The sequence below is a fragment of the Mya arenaria genome, chromosome 16, assembly GCF_026914265.1.
Source record: "Mya arenaria isolate MELC-2E11 chromosome 16, ASM2691426v1".
NCBI classification, from domain to species: Eukaryota; Metazoa; Mollusca; class Bivalvia; order Myida; family Myidae; genus Mya; species Mya arenaria.
The window spans coordinates 469,990-494,810 of NC_069137.1; the positions used below are offsets into that span (position 1 = coordinate 469,990).

The 24,821-nt window shown below is 32.4% G+C and overlaps 1 long non-coding RNA gene across 2 annotated transcripts in view; it reads right to left on the reverse strand.

Annotated features, from left to right (window-relative positions):
- Positions 1-405: 405 nt before the first annotated feature.
- LOC128222281 (uncharacterized) overlaps positions 406-24,821 on the reverse strand; it is a 55,582-nt gene continuing 31,166 nt past the window's right edge. The window contains exons 3-4 of one of the 2 annotated variants that reach the window (XR_008259119.1): positions 2,350-2,442; positions 406-1,396 (exon numbers count right to left, since the gene is read on the reverse strand). This is a non-coding gene — a long non-coding RNA (uncharacterized LOC128222281). Of the gene's footprint in view, positions 1,675-2,349; positions 2,443-24,821 lie in introns of both variants that reach the window. The other variant, XR_008259118.1, reaches the window with a different exon arrangement.

Sequence of the window (24,821 nt, forward strand, 5' to 3'; positions counted from 1 at the left end):
GGTTTCTCTTTAATTTCCGTTATAACAAGATTGAGGTTGGGGTTTCTCTTTAATTTTCGTTATAACAAGGGTGGGGTTGGGGTTTCTCTTTAATTTCCGTTATAACAAGAGTGGGGTTTGGGTTTCGCTTTAATTTCCGTTATAACAAGAGTAAGGTTGGGGTTCTCTTTAATTTCCGTTATAACAAGATTGAGGTTGGGGTTTCGCTTTAATTTCCGTTATAACAAGATTGAGTTTGGGGTTTCGCTTTAATTTCCGTTATAACAAGAGTGAGGTTGGAGTTTCTTTTAATTTCCGTTATAACAAGAGTTAGGTTGGAGTTTCTTTTTAATTTCCGTTATAACAAGAGTTAGGTTGGGGTTTCTCTTTTATTTCCGTTATAACAAGAGTGAGGTTGGGGTTTCGCTTTAATTTCCGTTAAACCAAGAGTGAGGTTCGGGTTTCGCTTTAATTTCCTTTGTAACAAAAGTGAGGTTGGGGTTTCTCTTTAATTTCCATTATAACAAGAGTTAGGTTGGGGTTTCTCTTTAATTTCCGTTATATCGAGAGTTTTACTTTTGAGTGATAATATGATCAAATGGCATTAAACCTGTATGAAAGTGTATCTGAATCACACGCATTCTAAAACTTACAAATTATAATGTGATATACTGCATTCAAAATAACAAAACATATACACCGATCAATGTTGAAAAAATAGGATATAACATACAAAATGAAAATAGAATATACGAGTAAAAACATATGATTTAATTATGGAAAAGTATGAAGCGCAAAGTGTGTTGCACGAGAATGCGTTTCATTCAATATGCTCAACAAAATAACTTGTTTAAGAAGATGTATGAGAAAGTGTGGGTTACGGTGATGTCATAAATAATATCTTCATAAACAAAACAAAACAAATATTATCTATCATGTCGTATCATAGTTCATGTACACATAATTTGCAGGTAACAAAACAATAGTTCAGTGGTTTAATATAGAAGTCCGTGAAAAAGTTTATATATTAATATTACTGAATGTATGAAAATCAGAATACATTTCTAAAGACTTCTTACTTCGTATTGTTGAAACGCAGCCTCAAAGTAAGCCTTTGAACTGTACAATGTGAGCAAAATATGCAGCACGGTGATTCTTACAAATAACTTAAAGAAAGATCATCGATCAAAAGAAAACGTTTTCATATGATAGCGCATCCATCATTCTCACTGCATTAGGAACGGTGAGGAATACACCTCGACGACAAGATGGTTGGTCTGGTCGAGGGATAAATTCAAACCTGTGTTCCTCCCGCCCGCTGTTGCCGATTTATAAGCTCTTGTTGAAGTCGCAGGTTCTCTTGAAGTAGACTGTTTTGTTCTTTGAGAGTTTGGAAAGTTGAATTGGTAAACCTCTCCTGCGAATGTACATCCTCAATTTGTGTAATAAAAGTTGTATATTTGCCAATAGTTCCGTAGCTTATCACAACTCCATCTCTTTGATCATCAAGAATATGAACGCCAACATTGCTACCATATGTGCGTACAATACACATGCCTAATACGTTAACACCTACTGTCAATATGCAGACGGCGATTGTAACACCAGATAGAACTTTCACTTTGTCCTCATATCCTGTTTGGTTATAAGTGGTTCTTATGCCGGCGGTAATCGTTCCAGCAAAACAGCCGATAACTAGTATCATTGACAGGAAGTATTGGCATGTTATCTAAATATGGCACTAAATATTTTCAACTTGTGTTATTTTAACCAAATTACTAAGTAACAATAAAGTATTAAAGTGAGAAAGACGTTATCAGACAACCAGAAATAGGCGATATATATCATGAACCTTTTAAACGTATACGATTTAGATGCAACCTTCATTCAACGAGAGATGCAAACAACGCATGATAAAACTCAAACCGACCACACAGATATTGTCTAGTTTTGATAAAAATGTAAAGTAAAAAGTATAAGTAACCAAAGTATAAAAATCGTCCGCGATGAATTGCAATTTGCATTTTAAGAAGGCATCAATAAGACTTTCAAGATAAGGTGTTAGACTAAGTTTAAGTAAGTAAAAAAATGATCACGAAATAATCGTCCTCGGAACTTATTTTTTTTGTAAATTACAAACGATGAATGAGCTGTTCATATATGCATATACTGCTATGTATTTTTTATTACTTTCAACCATTCATGTATGTCGATCATTCATAACAATTTCTAAACTATTGGTTTAAAGCCCAATTAACATAATAGCGTTTTAATACCATACAAATGTTTTACATTATGCATGTATATTTCATCGCAAAATAACTATAAGAAGAGTGACCTTGAATTACCATCTAAAATTACATTACTTACCACGCTACCGATTGCTCTTTTCTTGATGTCATCATTTTCGATATCGCCGCCCTTTAACACAAGGAATGCACTTATCGACGAGTGAAGCAGACCCTGTAAAGTTGTATGAACCCAGTCATATGTAAACAAAATATAATAAATCAGTACAGTGTACTTAAATCAAACACTATCAGACGGATGACTACGCCCCAATTTGAGAAGTATATCGCTTTGGACAAGTCGATCCGTCGGTCCGTCTGTCCTTTTCCTATCATCATCATCATCATCATCAGCATCATCATCATCATCATCATCATCATAATCATCATCATCATCATCATCATCATCATCATCATCATCATCATCATCATCATTTACAATAAAAATGGCTTGTAACTAGAGACGTTCTGGTGGGAGAGAGTTCAGTATATAATGAATATACTCAGTTTGTGTTTTACATCATAACATTTTTTATTTAACATTTTATAGAAATAGTATGATCCCTTGGTCTATTCTTATTTCAAACGTTAGTCCAAGGAGTTATACAGTTGTTTGTTGTTGGTGGTGTTTGTTGCTGTCTTAGGTTTCTGAAAGTCTGTCTTCGACATTCGTGGTCCGCGAGTAATTTTAGTTTTTGTTTTGTCTTAGATCTTACTTTGTCTCGGAAATTCTTCAGTGTGCCATTAAATAGGAAAACACAATTAATGTTGATCATGGGACTGTGATTAGTGTTTCTAATGCATCATAATAACAACATGATGCCTGCTCACATGAAAACACTCACTATAAAAAAAGGAAGAAGCTAATAAAACCTTCAGTTTTTCAGTCAGATTAGTTGCATGGGATTGTCCCAATTAGTTATACTATGCATCATTAATAACATTGTCAGACGTTTCATATTAATAATGCACTATCATAATCAGATAGAAGCCAAAAATGCGTCTCGTTATTGTTGAATGGCACTACGGTGAGTGCCAAATACGTGTGTTTGTTATTTTTGTTTACTGTCAATTCATTTCGAAGAAGAATGCCAAATACTTGTTCTCGAATCATGAATGTTTTTCTATTGCATTCTGTTTACTTTAAAAACATAGATGTATAATGCCAAATAATTATCGATAATTAACGAACCTTTTTTTCATTCTGTTTACTGTAAAATCATTTGAAGAATGCCAAATATTTGTTCGAACGTCACTTTCAAATCACTCAAATGTAGAATGCCAAATACTAGTTCAAGAACCATGTATATATTTTTTTTTCATTTTTTACTAAGACGAAATCTAATACATAATGTTCAAGCAACTTAAATGCCTCTATTTATCCGTATTTTGGACATTCAAACGAAAGTTTGATTCTGAATTGCGGTCAATAATGTGTACACTCCACTGATGTATATAAATACTTGAATGAAATATTATACAAATTAGAATACCATGCACTGTTTTAAAGTTTTGAGATAAGAATATGCACTACACCGAAGGCGACGCCACCGAAGATGTCACAAAACCACGACTTTTAGCGACTATATTATCGTCTTAAACAATAACGGACAATGTAATTTAAACCTAACTGTAGATTGTATTTTTACATGTTCGATACAACATTTTAAAGTCACGTATTGCATTAAAAGATACGATACAACAAGCATCCAATTTTGTACATTAATGGATTTTCAGCAGTCTTTTAAAAGGAAATATTTTATTAATAATGATCAGATTTATTAAATATATTGGCGATAAATATCATCAATTTCGTTCGTATTAAGAGTATTTAGAAAGATGCAATCATTTCGTTTAAATGTACCAAAATACATCAAAACTAGTTAAATACAGGGACAGTCCAAGAAGTAAAGCAATAACGAAACATCAACAAATACCCTGTCGAGAGGGACATTGTTAAGCCTAGCATTCACTAAGGTGATTACAAATAACGTAACATAACAACAAAGACAAACCACTTAACATTACAAAATATATAATAAATTCTCACTATAAACGTGTATATGGACTCTTTTGTTTACTGTACGTCAAGGTTTATATGTGTGATTTCTGTAAGCTGACAGTCCAGTATATATGAATGTGATATCTACAGCTTTTTAGAGGGCACTATTTACCAAACTTCAATTTACCTGTGCCTTCTTTCCCGGAATTTTAACCCTGTTATTAATACCGTATTAGACGGATGAATATACTATTCAAGAATCGAAACATCTATTAAACTTAAACATTTACATGTATCTCGTTACATGATATTATGAGTTAAACAAACATGATCAACGTCAATATCTTAAGAATAAAACGTGTAAAAAAAATCAAACAAAAAATCATATAACTTATATCTTTAAGTTTATATCACAACAAGATGGTTAAGAAATAACTACACACAGTAATTTGTTAAGTATTGAAACGTAAAGTAAGAAATATTATCGAGAGGGTGGATTTTATATAAAGTACAGTGAACATATACATGTATGCAATATATACACAATATAAAAAAAATAATTATAACCACAAAAATAACAGTTAAAAATAAAATGATAAACAATTTGTTTGACAATATTCTTACGTATAACAAATGTCTTAAATATATATTTACACAATCTAAGCTGACCTTTCTTAGTATTTGACTGTAACAAATTAACATTTTTTTATCATACTTGGCCTTGCATAGTATTTTTGTTTAAATATTTCAAGCGCAATATAGTTTCGTCAACTATATACCTATGCAGTTGCATGTTGAGGCCTGTGGATATTACAAATGCTTGTTTTAGTCGGTATTTACAATTTATTAGGTCTTATTTTGTTGCCACAACTTTTCATTACAGTGTTATTTAACAGAATCACATAAATGATTCTGCTATTTGACTGTCTTGATTGCATTATAAATAACAACATGTTGCCTCTTTACCATAAAACAGTTAGAAACCAATAGAATATCTAGCATCCCAGTTAAGATGTGTTGCATGGGTATGTTCCTGTAGGATCAGCTATGCACCAATAATTACAATATCACACGTGTAACATGAATAATGCACTACCATAAACAGATAGAGGGCAATAAAAACGTCTTGTTATCGTTCAATGCCACAGCGAAAAAGGCCATCTTATTGTCGGTGAAACATGAACGTGTTATTTTATCATTCTGTTTAAACAATGTTTTAAACGGAATCGTAAGTGGTGGGCACAAAAGAGGTCTCTCGAATGACTCGGTAAACCAGTATGCAATTTTAGTGGATACTGTATTAGGTTATTGCAAAAACAATCTGAAACTTGCGTCTGACTTCAAATAAAATAAATCCACACAGTCGGGAAGTATTTAAGTACGTAAATGATGAAACGAATCCAATTTGAAAACTTAACATAAATTCAACTTTTAGCCAAGAAATTTGTACTACGACTACAAGGATCAAAGGTCGTGGTAATATTCTAAAGATGAAGTATGTTGTAAATATAATTTACATATATCATTATCGCGTAAACTTTATAGAAATGTTCCTGTATCTGTAAACGATTGCAAACCTACCTTCATTTTTTCAGGTGTTTGATATAAATATGGCAGCTCGAGTAACAAGAACGTCACAATATTTTACCAGCTGTTAACGTATGTAATGTGGCCATTTTATGTGTATGCTTCCTGTTGAAGACAATCGGTATACATTGTCTACAAGTAACTATGGGTAGCTATTGGCCAAGTAATCAGAAGTTTTGTCATAACCGTTTCAAGTTGACATTAATAAGGAGATTTAACGTATCAACTATGATGTGAGTATTTAATTACAAGGTAATATAACAAGCCCTGAAATAGAAACATTATTTATCTTTGTATTTTTTTTATTATTTACCTGACTGTCATAGTTTACAAAAATGTTATATAGTCGAAACATCATATCTTCAAATGTACAAGTCTGTTGACGTTGTAACCCATACCTACATTCGTAATTTATGTCATGGGAGTTAACAACTTGAGTCTGATGTCAAAACTATGCATCAGAAATCAGCCCTTTCTACCTTATTAAATTACCTACCCTTTCAGCACAGTAAAGTCACTTTGTTACCGTTTTTATCGGAAAGGATCATACAGACACATTGGATCTTTTTTATATAACTTTGATTCGGTCAATAATTAATGAACATTTTTCTTGTTTTTTTTTATTTTAAAATTGTAATGTTCTTGATGAATGAACATTAAATAACCATTCTCTGCTTTTGAATCTGTGACTAGGTTTGATGCAGGTACTTGTAATATTTCAATTGAATATGCTAAAGGTGGATTTAAGGAAAATATCAGGTTAAAATTTCACAGAACAAATTAATGCCAAAGTAAAGTATCCTGTTTCTAAGTCGGTTATACTAATATATATATACATTTGTTTAGTTGATACATCATATCACACTTTTATAACATTAACGATTTTTATACATTTGTAAAGATAAAACATCATATCACTCTTACACTATTATAACATTTAGGAATCAATAACCAGACATTTTCATTATCCTAATTCAATTCACTTTAATAACCGAAACGCCATGAAAAGCTTAACTACTATACACACTATAGTAGAGGGACAGGACTCGACCCGTACGAAATTTTCAGCAGGAATCCGGCCAGAATTTGGCAGGAAAGTGGCAGGAAAACCATATTTACGCTCGTAATCTGGCAGTAATTTATTTGTGGGCAGGAAAGTTATGTACCTGGACTGGAACTTCATTCATTTACGTACGGAAAATATACAAAATGTTACAAAATTACGGTTGGAAACTGATTCTGGCCGTAATTTCAAACTTAGAAAATTTCTGAAATACTTTTTACTGCTAAAACAGACGAAGTTTTACATGACACACGTAAAGTTCATTTTTCTGGCCGTAAATAGGGACTTCCATTTTTTTCTTAATGACTTTTATGTTTAATGGTGCTTCATCAGAATTTGTCTTTATTTTTATTCTTATTATTAATATTACTATTATTTATTTATTATCATTATTTATTATTATTATTATTATTATTATTATTATTATTATTATTATTATTATTATTATTATTATTATTATTATATTTTTTATTATTCATTATTATTATTATTATTATTAAATTTTCATTTAAGAAGTTTAAGAAAGCAAAAAAGATAAACATACATTCTAGTGTTATTGGTTTATAACCTTATTAATGTTAATTGTTCTTCCTTTCACTATACACTTTTCTAAAGCAAAACATGAACATAAATAATTCAGTTTTGTATTCTTTAGAAGTTAGATACCTTTTATCAGTGTGCTCTGTTAGTTTATTGACCAAGCTATTTCTCACAGTACAGGCTGGGCTTATCAGATTATCTAAGGTCAGGCAGAAAATTTCAGTGAGTATGCAGAGAATCAGGGCTCAGTAGCCAATAAGATCAGTGTATTTCAAATGTTCAGGCGGTTTTCTTGATGTAAACATGCAGCCATGGTGATTTAACCTTCTGAAGATTTCTATTGTTTTGCTGGATATAATCAGGATCTCTCATGGTTTGAAGGTAAACACTTATTTCAAAATGTATCTTAAATTATATGTCATTCATTTGATCCTATTTGTTACATTATATGAGTCTTTTAAAAAGTTATGCTATAGATAAGTAAAATAATGCTATTTTCCTCATTGTGAGTTCATAACAAATGGTATTTCAGATTGTATTTGTATAGAAAACATGGTCAGAACTTTACATTTGTATGTGGAAAACCTGGGAAATGTTTAAATTGAGTGTGTCATAAAGCCATATAAATGTACATGCATGATACATTGCATAATAAAATATAAAAAATAAAATATATAGATAACTTAAATAACTTTCAACTTAAGAAACTGTAAGTGACAAGTCTGACAGTAAAATTGAGTTTTAATTATGTTTTTCTGTATATGTATGTTATTCTTTGTTAAAATGCTTGTAGATGGCTTTAATATTCAATGGTGAGGGAGAAAACAAGATCTGAAAGTAACAGTTGGAGCATATAAAGCCGACCTTACCCTCAAAAAAGGTTTGTGGAGGATTGTATTTTAATTCAGAAAGAAATATATCTATATGAAAATCATGCTGATTTTATAATCTTATAGTTTTAAAGCAGTATTGTTACTCATGTAAAAAACAACAAAAACACATTTGTGATGAGTAACATCTTTATGTAGCGGGTAATTAAAATAGAGGCTATGTTGATTGAATGTTTGCATTTGTGTTTTGTTGCACGTTTCTAGCCATTGCCCAGATCCATAAAACAGGGTTTGACTGCTGGGCATGTCCTTGTCAACATATCCACCAATCTGTATAAGTCCTGGTGGCTGTGTGGACAAGCCTGCTGTTTTCTAATAATTTCTTGACTTAAACGGCATTGGTTCGAACTCCACTTTAACCAAAATCTTTTTTATACTTTAACTGTATTTTTGTCTGCAATTTTGATATGATAGAGTAAAATAATGATAAATAAGTGTTTTCAGATGCATTACCGGGAAAACTTATTTTTGGTCCAAAATCATGAGCGAGTCACTTTAAGCTGTGAGGATGATAAAGTGTGCTTGAGAATGTATAAATGGATTAAAAATGATGCATTTTGATACTAGTGATAAAATAATTTTACATGATATTAAATTTTACTGCAGATTGTGTGACGTCATAGTTGCTGGACAGAATACATTTGGATCTAGACTGGAAAAAAGGCGTCATCAATCCAGCAAGTTGAGTCTGTGTTAAAAAAGTGAAAATAACAATTGATGTAAAACTCACAGACGATTCCAAAAACACTATAACTTTTATTTTCAAATAAGTCTTTGTTAGGACTTAGTGTCTCTTCATTTCATGATAAATTTATATTGCAGATTATATCATTATAATCAGTGTATTGATTTTAAAATCAGAAAAAAATAAACTCATGAAAATGTAAATAAAGTATATAATATAATAAATAATATGAATATATATATAAATTATATTATTTGATTTAGACAAGAGTTGGAAAAGTTAAAGCAGGCATGTAGTGAGAAGCAATGAATTGAGTTCTAGAAATGTTGTTAATTCCAGTTACAGTAAATATTACGTGCCATTTTACGGTCAGATATTTGAAAAATTCCTGTACCAAAATTCCGGTTAATTTAAATATTACGTCCACCTTTACGGTCAGATTCCGTCCGTTTAGCACACGTAAATTCTACCTTAATTTTACGTACGGAAATATTTACGCACAGAATTTTATAAAAATTCCTGTTCCGAAATTCCGGGTAATTTAAATATTACGTGCCATTTTACGGTCAGATTTTTGAAAAATTCCTGTTTCAAAATTCCGGTTAATTTAAATATTACGTCCACTTTTGCGGTCAGATTCCGTCTGTTTAGCACACGTAAATCGTTCTTTATTTTCCTTAATTCTGGGCGTAATTTCCATGATTCCGTACGTAAAAATTAAAGTTTTACGTATGTTTTACGGTTGGAAAATTTCGTACAGGAAGTTACTCACCATTTTTCAGCTAACTGGAGTAATTTGATATTGTATATATGACCTTGCATAGCAAATATGTTAAAACCAATCCACCAACCAGATATTCAATGCATTTTAGAATCATACATTTTGACATACAAAATAATTGCAATTATAAAATGCATTGGTAATGTCACTCGAATGGCTAGTAAGTAAGACGTCATTGTGGCAGAGTGTTCAAATATATAAAACATTCTTTCCCTTTTTTATTGAGAGGGTTTGATCCCTGAGTATTTTTATTTTATTTAAAACGTTAGTAATAAAGATGTTTGTTATTGTAAATGCTGTTGTCTAAGGTTTCTTAGAGATTGTCTTTGACTTCCGTGGTCCTTGAGTAATAATTGTTTTTGTTTTGTGCTGTTTTACCATGTTTCTTGTTTGTGATGTTTTGTTTTTATGTTCTATGTCTTTGGCGTTTACCCAGTGCCATTAAACGGGGTTTATGTCGAAACTTTTGGCTACTGAGCTTGTTTATGTAGTTGTTTGCATAAATATTGTCACAGGAGTTCATTTGTCTCGGAAATTCTTCAGTGTGCGGTTAAACAGGAAAACACGAGTAATGATGATCATGGGACTGTGTCTATTGTTTTTATTACATCATAAATAACACCATGATGCCTGCTCGCATACAAAAACTCACTATAATAAACAGAAAGAAGCCAATAAAACCTTCAGTTTCCCTGTTATGATCACTTGCACGGGTTAGTCCCAATTGGTTTTATTATGCATAATTTAAAACACCGCTAGACGCATCACATTAATAATGCACCATCATAAACGGATAGAAGCAGACAAGGCGTCTCGTTGTTGTTGAATGACACAACGGTGAAAGTCAAATACCCTTGTTTTTCTTACCCTTCTGTTTACTTTAAAAACACCCAGTCGTGGAATGCCAAATACTTGTTCTAGAATCATGAATAGTTGTTTTGTTTCATTCTGTTCACTTTCAAAAATATTCAGAAGCATTATGCCAAATACTCGTTCGAGAACCAACTTTTTTATTTCCATTCTGTTGATTTCAACACCACTCAGACGAAATCTTAGCAAACCAAACAGACACACCTGAAGCCTCTCGAATGACACATTTAATCAGTATACATTTGGAACATATAATGCTAGTGTTTATTTGATTTGGGTTGTTCAAATAAATACTTAAGTTTGAATCTGGATTGTGGTCAATAACTTGTACACTCCTATTATGTACACACAAACTTGTATTAAAAGTTATTCAAATTAAATTTGAAGGCCATGCAAGGCACAAGAGTTTTGGCCAAATGATACGCACTACGGCGACACCAAAGCACCTGAGCTCATTTAAAAAAATCACGTTAAAAACAATAGCAGACAACGAAAACTTAATTGTATACTGCCTTTTTAGCATGTATGGATCAATTAATGAGGTCACGTAGTCAGCCGCTGATTGACAAACGTCCTTCATATATGTATTCTAAGAAATCTTTAAAAGGCAGATGTTTTATTAATATAGCTCAGACTTTAATGACGTAGTAAGTGTTGTAGATTTATATAATAGATTCCTTTCGTATTCAGAGTATCTAGAAAAATGCAAGCATTTCGTCTTATAAGACCAAAATGAAACAACACAAGGTAAATACAGGAACAAGCCAAGAGGAACAACAATACGAAACATTATCAAATAACCTGTGGTGATAGACCAAATTATGGACATAATGTTATAAGGCATTTAGGCCTAAGAAACATTTTGAAGTTACAAATAACGTAATAAAACACAAAAGACAAACCACTTCAAAAATATAACTTACAAATAATTAAATAAGTATATTATTAGAAATACATGTGTAGAAAACCTTATTGGAACAGTCGGCCGAATTTGTGGGGTTATACATTTTTTACGCAACCTTACAATTGCTGAACCGATGCAATTCGACCAATTGTTGACTGTGAACATATTACAAACAGTTATCCAGATTCTGTTTCCTTGAAATAAATGAGTACTTTCATTTTCTAAGCAAGCAAATAATCTTCTTTGAAATGGTTACATCGCATATGCAGTTTCTTCAGTTTTATAAGGTTATAGTCCTTGCATCATTAAATGATTGTATTAAACATTAATGTTGTTGTCCAAGATAAGAGATACAATACTCTGATTTAAAGAAACTATATGATGACGACAATTATTAACCCAATGAGCTATTTCTCGACATCAGCAGAGGCCTGACTGGTTAGGCAAGCTCTACATTTTCACATACTCGTATGTGTTACTTTATTGCATTTGGCCATCAGATGAACTATTCAAAACCATACCTTTTACAACACACTATCATTTATTAAACAAACAGTGATTTTATGAATATGTCTATGGTATGTCTTTATCGTGTCGTTTTTTCAAACACAAATAGGGCTCTAGAAGTGAAATTTTAATATGCTTATATCTGTGTTAGTTTCTGCTTTTGGATTCTCGATAAATATCACCATATATTAAAGGAATCTCTGACTTACATAGAAGGGCATGGAAATTGGGTAAAAACCCACTCATTATCTTACGGAAACTTTAGTTAATTACTGCTTCTGGCACGCAAATAAATCCCTCATTTCTTCTGTCTGAGGCGATAAATGGTTAAAAATGAATAGAAAAACAATTAAGCCCGGTTACAAAATAGTTTTCAATCTCATTCGCATATAAGTATTTTGGGGTGGAACTTTCAATATTGTCTCAATGATGTTGGATATTAATGTGACCTGTGTACTGTCATGTGAATAAAATTCCTTTGTTGAGGTTGGATTTTTATCGCTGTATTTTTAGAGCGTATTTACGAAAATAGCAAAGTGTTTTTGAACGTTACTTTAACTGATTTAAGTCCTTATTAAAACGAATCAAACTTCTTTTAGTATTTCGCATAAATATTGTTTAATGATTTAACTTTCAATGATTAAATCGCAATACGTAGAAAATCATTTGGTTAGAATGATATTATGGACAAGCCACAATAGACATGTTGGCTTTTCTCGTCATATAAATCGTTATTCAGGTCAAAAGACAGTGTGCCATTTCCTTAACAGACTAGACCAAAGGAAATGTGTTTGCATAATTTCCATGTCGAATTGACGGAAAACCATTAATTTGTCTTCAGTCCACGTATGCTGGTTTCACAACGTCTGGTAAATGTATGCCAATATGAATCTAGTTTAGTTCGCTTACAAAGGCATTTTAAGCATATATGAGTCATTGTTGAATTCGTTTCCGAAACAGTTCCAAACTAACCTGTTTAAATTTTTATACATATTGGTCCGAATTTAGCTTAAAATGATGTAAGTCGGTATCTAGATCTTTTCCGAAAACGATGCATCTCAAGCCAGAAGTATTTGTTTTTAGTTTGAAGGCCTTTTGAGATGTCGGTCACATAGGGTCAACTTCCTCAACTAACACTACTCAAGACTGGATGCATATCTTTTTTATTATTTTTGTTCGTTTTTAAAGGCAGCTCAAGAAGATATAAATCATAATATAGAATATTTCAGAGACGGAAACAAATTAATGATCGACAAGCGCAGTAAAAGGCACACTCGCATTTTACCTATGGTGACTCGGGTTCGATTCCATGGGCGCATTTGGTTTTGTTTGGTGGTCACCAAACCGGTCAAGTGGTTTTTCTCCGGCTACTCCGGTTCCCACCAAGACAAAAAAAAACATAATCTCGCACAACATCGTGCCAACGAAAGATAGTTATTATTAGTCAATATAGTATTCCCCCTCAATTATTATCAAAAAAAAATATAAAGTTTAAACTTAACCTAACGCATATCTATGCAACCACATATTGTAACAACGGCGTCTGGATGAGGATAGTTTTATGGCGGTGTGTGTTGTCGGTCCGTCCGTCCTGCGGTCCGTCTGTACATGGAAAAACAGCCTGCAATCTATAGGTATCATGTGAGGACAGTGTTAGACGCTGGGGTTTAGCCGTATGCCTCAACATAGGATAATCAAATATTTAATACTAACGGGTTTTACAATGTATTGCTACATTAGGTAACTCTTATTTTTAACCCGGTTTTCAACAAAAACCTTGTCCTTCGTTCGGACGGGCGGGTGGACGACAAACATTGGTTTCTGTTCAATAACTTTAATTTGCATAGATAGATATTGATGAAACTTGGTGTGTAGGTAGCTTATGGGAAGTGCTAGCTTGGGATTGCTATTGAGTGGGGAGGGACTAAGGTCAAGGTCACTGTTACTTAAAATATTAAAATGGTTTCTGCCCAATGACTTTAGTTAGCATAGACCGATATTGATTAAATCTTGGTGTGTAAGTTGCTTATGTAAAGAGCTAGCTTGGGATTGCTTTTGAGTGGGAAGGGACTAAGGTCAAGGTCATTATTACTAAAAAAATAGAAAATTTCCGGCCATTAACTTAAGTTAAGATTGACAGATATTGATGAAATTTGATGTGTAGGTAACATGTAAAGAGCTAGCTTGGGATTGCTTTTGAGTGGGGAGGGACTACGGTCAATGTCACTGTTACTTGAAATAGAAAAAAAATGCCAACTTTTGATAGCATTGATAGATATTGATTAAACTTGGTGTGTGGGTAGCTTATGTAAAGAGCTAGCTTGGGATTGCTTTTGAGGGGTGTGGGGCCAAGGTCACGGTCACTGTTACTAAAAAAATAAAAATGGTTTCTGCCCAATAACTTAAGTTAGGATTGATAGATATTGACGAAATTTTGGGTGTAGGTACTAGTAGCTTATGTGAAGAGCAAGCTGGGAATTTCTTTTGAGGGGGGTGGGGTCAAGGTCACTGTTACTAAAAATAGAAAAATGGTTTCTGCCCAATAACTTTAGTTAGCATTGATAGATATTGATAAAACTTAGAGCGAAGGTAGCTTATGTAAAGAGCTAGCTTGGGAGGTGGGGTCAAGGTCACTGTTCCTAAAAATAGAAAAATGTTTTTCTGTCAAACAACTTAGTTAGAATTGATGGATAGTGATGAATCTTAGTGTGAATAAAGCTTATATAAAGCTGCAGATTGAACGTGCTCATACAACAAATTAATTGGCTTTAATTTCTGATTGCCAATAACAAAAACCTGGTTTCGTCGCATTGCGGCGCTTCTAGATATCCTCTAGGACAAGCTTGATGTTTCCTTAATACGTTATTTGTTTTCCTTTTCTTTTCCCGTAACCTTAGTGCACGATTCGATGTCACATATTAATCCTACATTTCGTTGAACCAAACCATTAATTTCATCAAGAATGATGTCGTGACTCTAGGCAATGGTTTTGTTTCAGATATGATGAATTTCCTGTTCAGACAGACTCTAAAAGCTTTTTTCTTAGACCAAAACAATTAAACACACATGATACTTGGTAATATGTCAATCTTGACTTCATAGTTTTGCAATTAGGAAACATAAAGTAAATCCTGTTAAACACACAAAGACATGCACAATTCAAATCCTAGGTATAAAGCACTGTCACTGAAAACCAGCTTCTTGATATATAGCTTGATATAACGTAAATGGCAACATTTTTAAATACCGAACATAATACCGATGACTCTGGCCCTGGTTGCCATTAAATATCTATAACGAACTATTTATTACTCTTTATGTGTCACTCTTCATTATTCATCATACAAAATTAGAGAGAACAAACGCGTTTGCATTATTTTACAGATACAAAACCACTGTTTTAAATCAGCATGTTGAGTAGCAGGTTATAAATGGATCACGTTTAAAGTATTTCCATTGTATATCGTCTATAACTATAATAATACATAACATCATACTATTATTGAAAAAATCAATTCTCATAAGCTTTGACCTATAAAAATATTACCATATATATGTTACAACTTTCACCGAGAACATATAACGCCGATGAAAATGGTGGTGCTATTACCATGTTCGATAAATGATCAAAATTCCAGGGTATTTTCTGTCTAGCGAAAATGTGTTCGTATAAGATATGAGTGCAATTGACCCACGCATAGGAGTAAAAGGACGGTGTCCTTTCTTTGTTATATATTGAAAAATATCACGAGACAATTCTTGGTATTGTGCATTTACAAAGTGCTTCTCTAATTACAGATCATGATGTATATGACAGATATGTCTGAAAACCCACGTATTTCTGAAAACGAATATTAACAATCCATCATCCATGTCGGGGAATTATTTCAGGGATATAAAATACTTGAGCCTAAGAGAGCTTATTTCGAATATTTCATAACAGTACAACAGATGTGTCTATTTATACTATTGTTTGAACTTTATTTGATTACATTGATACATCGTTACGCCATAATTATAATAATTTATGGCTGATATTGTTGTGAACGAATGAAATTATTAACGAACTATTGACCAACTGTTTATAAGCAAGAGTTAAACATTGATCCGACCATATTCAACTATGACCTTTCATATGATATGTACAACATACATTAAGCGAAAAATGCTTTAATCATTCAGGACATATTTAATTATATAGATTCTCTGTCTTATATTTAAAAGCATAAAGTATTAAAAATCAAACTATTTTACGTAACATATACATAGGAATCGGAATAACATCAATCACGTCACGTGTTATTGTTTTATAAGCTTTGAAATGTCATTTAATAGTATCCAACTGTCTTGCCTTTCATTGATAATCATCAAACATAAGGTAGTTTTCAGATATAATGTGGGTTTGTTGGGTAGAATGAGGAGAGAGAGTATACTTCATATTTCATCGGAGACATCTTGTTGCCGTTTATAAAACACCTTTATGAGCTGCAACAACAAGACCTTTAAACAATATCCCGTCTGTAAGCACACAATTTAAATCAAACAATAACGAAATGGCGGAACAAGACACCACAGTACAATAAGTCATTAAGTGAGTATGTAAGTGTCTTTAATATCTAAACTTGTCACATGCATAAATATGATTTTAATAGTATGTCTAGATCATACTATATTCACAAATTACCGTTAATCTTCAAATTAAGATTACATTTTGCAGAAAATAAAAGAAATCTGACATATTGGTTGAGACCGCAATTTTCTTCATTGACTTGTTGGACAGACTGATTGTTGTAAATTTGTTATGACATCCGGATACATTGACAGTTTTTTCATTTCTATGCCTTATACACTTCAAATATGTCCCAAAAGACCTTTCTATCAAATTGACACACCATGAAATTAAAACGCCACTCATTTTAAACAACGAAATCATCACAACAATATGAGTCTAGTGGTCCTAAGACGTTCCATCGAACAGTTATGACATTAAATCGATTACAAGCTTCCAGTCGAATCTTATGCTGATGTATTTTGAGACCTAACACATTCCAGACCAAATCTCTGTCTTGATGGAAAACGCAGAACACTTACTACATGAAAGCTATCTTCAATAAAAGGATAAATATGTAAGGTCATGCCTATGAATTGTTTGTTTATCGGCTTAAACAGTAGCTATTATAAAACAAGAAAATATATACTGTAATCTTTTGTTTTGTCCAAAATATCTCAAATGACGTATTTCTTAATGTCTTAGTCTTGAGAAAAGCACTCGAATTATAGGTGCTTTTCGTATATCGAACGCATCACTTAAGACTATTTAAGACTTGCGGAAAATTTATAGATAAGGTATTAAATAACAATAATACACTGTGACATGCTGTTTTCGTTTCGCTAAATAAAGATTTTGAATTCGATATCAAATAACTGTTACACACTAGAAAACCCTTGTAATGGATACGTGATGTTAGAATGTACTTTTATATACATACATTTGAAACCGATGTAGTGGTTAAAGGTTGTTAGTATGAAATTACACACAGTCGCATAACCATTTATTTGGTGTAAGTACTTACTTACAATATTTAATTTAGTGGTCTACATACTTATGTGTAAACAACCCACATACATTGTTTATATCTACCGCTTCAACTGAATAAACTTAATAACGGCTAACTGCTTATTTACAGAAATAAATATTTTGGCAAAATTGAAGAGTCCTACCTTCTCACTGGACATTATATGTTGTTGACCAGGTTTGCCTGTAAAAGGTACTAGTAGACCGGTTTTATGTCAACAACATTTATTGTTATACTTTGTTGAATTTAACAATTTTACTCACTTTATGAAGCACACCAAACACTAACTGGAATATACTTAGCCACACCTACCTTTGTGAATCCAAGCCAGAAATCATAGAGCATTAAATGTCGCATCTTTATAGTAACAAAAAAGGTCATATTTGAACGCGTAATGATGTTGTTTTTTTATCTAAATACTAATATAAAAAATACTATAAAATAATTAAAATTAACTTCTTCTGTCACTTTTTTTTATCCAACCAGTGAACAAGTCCCTTTAACGTAACTGGATAGAAGTGTATACTTACGTATTCCTGAAACATTGACCTTAAAGTATGTGTTTTTTCTCAACTCTGCGAGGTGAGAGGCTTACATAACTGATATTATGCTGAAGTAAGCAGCTTATGGGCTGCTCGTGGTTTTATGAATGTACCTCATGTGGTAAGAAGAATATTAATACATATTTAGAATAATAAAAAAAACATCCCATCTGATCCGAATAACATCAAAAGCATCACTTAGAAATAGTCTAAGTTGTACGAGAACGAGGGTTGATTAGAGTACTACTTTTACCCTCTATTCCGTTATACAATTAAACGCGGGGAAATATTTTCTCTTTCATCTCGAAAATATTTCTTAAAATATTAGTGTGGAGTCGAGAAGTAAAACTATTTGACAAATAGTTAGTCAGTAATCATATTAAGGCAGTCAACCGAAAACATGCGTCCTTTAACCTTATAAAAACAAACTGGTGAAATAGCTAAAATTGAAAGAAAATTATAAAATAAATCCGTACAAATAACACTCATTTTGAAAGAAAATGAAATCCCCTATTTCTGAGTTAATTTTTTATATTTTGATTTATAGCATTGAAATTAACCCGTAATATTTATTTATTATTTAGTTTCAATATTTATATGAAACACTACAGAAAACAAGCTCAGTAGCCAACAGTTTAAATATAAACCCTGTTAAATGGCACAAGGTAAAGGCCAAAGACATATAACACAAAGACAAAATATCACACCAAGAAACATGGAACAACAGCACAAAACTCCACAAACAACACAGTGATATATATTATATAAAAAACAGGTGTTTTTTATCAAGGATTGTTAGTTACCGCGTTTAAACGGTCAATACCATGTAAGATTACTGGGGAATTAAACAGGTTTGCGTGCACATCCTCAGTCTTATCCCAACAAATTTAGTGTCTGTACTGTTGCTACTAATAATGATCCTTCTTTAAGAAGAAATACATATATTTATCAGTCTGTCCCTTTGATTTAGTGTCGGCTTCCTCATTGGTTTCTATGTTCGTTTGCAATACGAGATAAAAGGCATTATCGTGAACACATTATGAATGTACTAAAGGAAACCCTATATAATAGACTTTCACGGACATTTTCTAATGGAGACTTGGAAAACACTGTGTCTGGTAAACACTTCCTTTATATAGATATTGTTTCTTATTTTGTATTAAATATCGGGCAGTAAAAGTACACATAAATGACATAACGGTGCACCAATATCATATGGCAACATATGGTCGTTATTTTCAAAAGCCGGGGAGAGAGAATAAGAGAAACACCCGCTGCTGTTGTGAACTTGCAACATTAGACGATTAACACAGATGGGAATTTGAGAGTTTTATTCAAAATTTATCAAAAAGGTTCCTTAGTATATACTGTTTTCATTACGGAAAATTTAAAGTAACATATTAAAGACTTGTGTTTGTCAGAAAACATGAATTGTCTGACATATGTATATTGACACAACTATGACTAATCAAATATCAAGCAGGCGATATCCTTGTGTGTTTTTATTTGATCAAATAAAAACGCTCTGGAGCAGTACAACTACACCCATACCCCTATAACAAATAATGTATGTAAATATCGCAAAATAGTAACATCAGGTACAAATACATCAGATACAAATGGCTATATGAGGTACGATTAAAATGTGAACGAAAGATTTCATAACTTTACCGTTTGAATATAACTTGTCGATAAACTTGCCTGACATACCATTAATATGAAATATGATAGAATATTGCCAAAACTACTAATTGATAACACTTACGACGTGGTGTCTTTAGTGCAGGAGCCAAGGTTAAGATTATTCGTTACGTGTAGAAAACACACGGAGCAGACAACACACGGAACAGGCAACATATGTAGCAGAGAACAGTTGACAACATAATTTCGATATTCTTTTTGCTGACTGATGTTTGTCTGACAATTCCCCTCGTACAATTCAGCTTGAGAGAGGGGCAGAAAACAAATGAAGACATATTTGCTTTATACACGCGTATTAGCTCTTCGATTTAAAAACACAATAATAAGTATTAATACACATATTATAAAACTTTCAACGCTTCGGTATTTGTGTATGTACGTGTAGACAAAGAACCACTCCTGAACTGTTCAGTCGTTGTACTTTGTCTACATTCACAAATGTCAAAAATACTGACAAACTGTACTTATTTGAGTTTCAGATGTAGTCTGAGACTGAAATAAGTACAGTTTGGAAGTATTTTTAGCATTTGTGAATTGAAAAGAGAACATACCGTTTTATGTGCGTTCAATCAAACGGTTTGGTAACGTCTTGCAAGGAAAAACACATTGAAAGGAAATGTGGTCGTTCACCTGATCAAGTCTTATATACATTGCATTGATTTATAAGTCAAGTACTAGGTACTTACGTTGTACCCGGGTACTCGCAAATACGTCCCGGGGTTCCCGTCCATGCATTCATTGGTACAGTCGTGTAGAGTGGACAAAAATGTGAGGCCCTTGCTATCTCCATACACGAACTTTAAATTTGTTTAATGAAACAGCCGATACTTATCCTCGCCATATACAACTATTCCCGACCTAATAGATCTACTGAATAATGTTTTCCTCGGGAAATTTTAGCAGACATTCATATTGATGGCCTCTTAACAAGGAAACGCATTTATTGAGAAACGTCTGTGTCAATTACATCTTATTACCACAGATCTATTGATATCAGTCATATCAGTGAAACACAATCTTACCAAGGTCAAGACAATGACACTTCAACAACATAATGAATCATTTTTCAAGGCATGTCAGTGTTTAGTAACAAGCATATTATATAAACACTTCTTAACCAGAAATAAGGAAAAGCAAAAGTGCGTTAATGTTTGTGAAATAAAATATAGGGTATGTAATGAGTTATTATTTGGCATATGGAACATATGTTATTCGAAAGCAGTATGAGCTGTTCCTGCAGTTTTGACTTTTCATTCAAGACCATTTTCCTGATTTAATACAAAATGTCATTGTAATAGAATATTTTTTATGTTCTCGAATCCATCGTTCTCCTTTATAATAGTATATAATGAGAACTTAAAAACATTACCGATGACTATATTTCGGCAACTTGCAAGAGTACGCAAAACATAGAATAAGCTTCAGATATTTCTTCCCAATATTGTCCTTGATTTATTGACATGTATTAAGGTCACACAACGTCATTTGTTTATTTTATTTAAAAACAAAACAACAGAAAATGTTATGTTAAATAAATGTCTTTTAAACTAAACCCAAGCAGACCTCAATGTCATCAAGGATTTAATCTTGAAAGGCAATCACTCATTTAAAATGACATTTGTACAAATGGCAATTTTCAGGTTTTTTTCTTCGAAATCAACAACATAATAAGTGTCCGTGACCCTTTTACTTAAAATGTATTCATCGTTTTCGGAATACATCTCTTTTTTGTCATACTACCTTATTTAAGAACATTTAGCATTTATATTTGCTTTTTTGAGTTGATAACATACATTTAAAGGAATATTGTTTCCAAATTGATGAAGTGGATTTATCTATAAGAATAGCACCAATTGTTTTTCAAGGACACTCCTTATGTTGCACTTATTTAAGTATTTAGAAGACAAATTTGTTCGATATATTATTTTCTTTATATAAAAGGGCGAATGGACGTGAAAAACAGAATATATGGAATTTTTAACATCACTCTCGGAAAAAGGGCTTTATCTTTCTAGCCGAATAACGCCTTTAAAGAGTTGAAGCATTGTTTGTTTAAAATTACAACAGATGTTTACAATGAACCGATTGTTTATAAGGGTAATATTGATATTTTGTGTTGATATGGGTCGTGTTTACTTCGATCTCACGTGTCTGCTTTTTCATTCGTGGGTAGTTAAGTAGAATCTGACGAGTACTTCTGGTCATAGAGTGCCTTTATTGTTTATATTGAATTATAAATAACCGAATGCCAGTTAACATGAATAATTCACCATAATAAACTGTTTGAAACTAATATAAACGTTAGAATCACAGTAAAGATGTGGAATGGGATTATTCCTATCGGAGGTATTATGCATTATTAATGACATCATCAGACGTGTAACATGAATAAAGCACAACCATTAGCAGATAGAAGGCAATTAAAACGTTTCCATATTGTGTTATGACTGAATGATTTAGGCCAAATATTTGTTTGTAAAACATTAGAATGTTGTTTTCTTTCATTTTTTTTAATATTTTAAAACCGATCAGACAAATGGTAGCTACAAACAGAGACCAAGCGCCTCGAATGCCTCTGTAATTTAGTTTGTATTTATCATTTTATACGATTTTAGGAAGTCAAATTAAGGATGAATTTGAGTCTAATTTTTGAACTGTAATCAAATACTTGAAGAATTAAACAAACTTAATTTGAATATTTTTGAAGGTTTGGCAAATGGGTTTGTACTACTGCAACAACGACTACACTTAGACTCTCATACTAACACAACAGACCAGCTAAATATAAATATTCATATTTATTTAAGATACTCTTTAAGTTCCACTTTTTCTGGACTCATTAAGTACTTTTACGAGATTTTTACATAAGGTTACGGGCAACGAAGGCAGTAACCCAAACAATTGCTAATGAATATAATTCGTTCAAGATGTTGTATCTTTGTGGTGTTTCCTACGTGGTATGTCTGTGCTTTCTTGTACATTCTTATACTCTTTAAGATTGAAGATAATATGCATAAAACTGTAACATGTAACATTCTGTGTGGGCATTCGCGATACGTATCAAACCTCATTGAAACCAAAAGGAGTATTCTACCTAAAAGATAAATGCACTGAAAATATGTCAACACCCACTCAATATCTTAGGAAAAAATAGCGAGACACATTGATAGACATTACAAGAAAGCCTTATATCTGGGACGATATATGGCTTCGTATAAAAGGAGATACTGTTAAGCCTGGTCACTCCTTTGTAAAAATTGTTTGTCATGACAAATCTCCTCCGCATACTACTACAATTATTTACTACTTAAATGAACCTTATAAGAAGGATTCTGTGGTTACATGCGTCGACTCTGTGTTTAGCATATTGATATAAATTCTTTGTTATGTATGTTTGCATTATTTATTACGCAGGTAATGAAAAATTAAATATGCACACACACACACACGCACACACACACACGCACGCATGCGCGCGCGCACGCTAGCAAGAACGCACTCATGAACGCACACACGCGCACACCCAAGAAAGCGATTTGAAAGTATATTAAAAAAAAATCAAGAACATAACGTTAGTATTATCGTTGTGTTTGCTTAATTCATGTTCCTTTTAGTTGACAATATAACACATGTATGCACTTTTATTAAAATGTTATTACATGCAATCCATTATATTTCACCATAATTATTATCTTTGTACTAAGCAGTTTTAAAAATTGCTTGTACTACTGTGTGTTGTGCCACGATTCTTTAAAGTCTTAGGTAACCGATAATGGATTTAAATTCTGATTAATACATTAAAGCGTTAATTGCTTAAACGATGCTTTATAGCTCACAGATTTTCAAAGATATTTAATTTAATACCACGTTTCAACACTAGTGATACAACAAAATGATATAAGACGTTATTTTTGGATGGCGACGTCATTTCTGACACAAAATAGGATGTTGAGAGCATAATTTGCAACATGTTAATAAACAACCCACCAACTAGATATATTGGCTTTCTTTGTCAAAGATATCGTAAATTAAGGTCAAAATTATTTGTGCCATTTTCCTGTAATCGTTTATTTATTTCAACATTATGTGTCCCATTTTCTATATATCGTAAATTAAGGTCAAACGACAGTGTGTCATTTTCTTAACAGAGTTTTGTTCTTACATTACTTTCTATACTCAATATGTTTACATTAATTACGGCTTAACACGACAGAAACAAATTAACTTGTCTGGTGTCAACTTCTGCTGTGCTGATATCGTTAACGAAAAGCCTCTTGCAAATGTCATTTTGAGTATACTTTAGTCCGATTGTAAAAGCAGCTTTCAGCAAATATAAATCGTATCACATTCGTTTTCGAAACAAATACAATTCAAGTCTATATTATTAGATTATTAGTCCGATTTCTAAGTCAGCTTCAAAGAGATCAGAGTCGGAATCCAGCTTAAAACAATTTATTCATAATAATTAAATCAACTTTTGACTAGTTCTGCAACATTTAAGAATGCATGGATCTTATAAAGACATTTCTGTCAGAATGAGGATTCGTGGGGTTGAATCGTCATTTAGTTACAACAACCCGGGCCCCCGGGTAACAGGACAAGAGGACAGTGGTTGTCATTTACGCTATATCAAACATATGTTGACACCATATCGATCCCTGAAAATGGAAGACCGTAGGACCTAAAATAAAATTTGTTTTGTAAATGCTGACTCCACGTGAAGTATTCGTTGTTCAGTGGATTATGTAGACGAATATCATTTCATAATAAGCCTTGTGTCTGATGACATCAGCTCGTACATTACAATATTTAATTCTATTTCTAACTGTTAGGACAAGTATAAGGTGAAGCGTCTCGTCTTTCCAGTTTTATACTGATCTGGTTTGGACTTAAGAATTAACTTTAC